Here is a 470-nt window from a genome sequence, read left to right as displayed (position 1 = left end):
AGGTTCATTAGTTGATAGAAAATTGTGATTTTATGGGGGAACTTTAATAGCAAAGCTTGACCCCTTTCTGCTCATCATACTTCAGCCAAGAACTTTGGAACGTTCATTTAGATCGTATTTACGATCGGCCTTTCTTTGGAAGACTCACTTCTTACTCTTTCATGATCGCTCGTCCTTGATACAAAGTTTACTTAGCCAATCCAGAACCACAGTTTACAACAGTATCTAACTCTAATGCAAAAGGTTTTCAAGACGTTATAACGAACACTTATAGTACCTGTACTAATATTTAGTGTCGACAATGAAAACGTCATTTACTCAATCAACTTTATTTAAATCATTAGGTGTTTTACTACTAATCGCATCCTGGCACAGCCATTCAGAAACTTCGGTTTTACAACCGTGTATAACCATGAATATCACAATCACGATGAGGTGTACATAAACTGGGGTATTTTAATAATATGCTT

The sequence above is a fragment of the Limulus polyphemus genome, unplaced genomic scaffold, assembly GCF_000517525.1.
Source record: "Limulus polyphemus unplaced genomic scaffold, Limulus_polyphemus-2.1.2 Scaffold9329, whole genome shotgun sequence".
In the NCBI taxonomy this organism is placed as follows: domain Eukaryota; kingdom Metazoa; phylum Arthropoda; class Merostomata; order Xiphosura; family Limulidae; genus Limulus; species Limulus polyphemus.
This window is presented reverse-complemented; position numbering follows the sequence as displayed.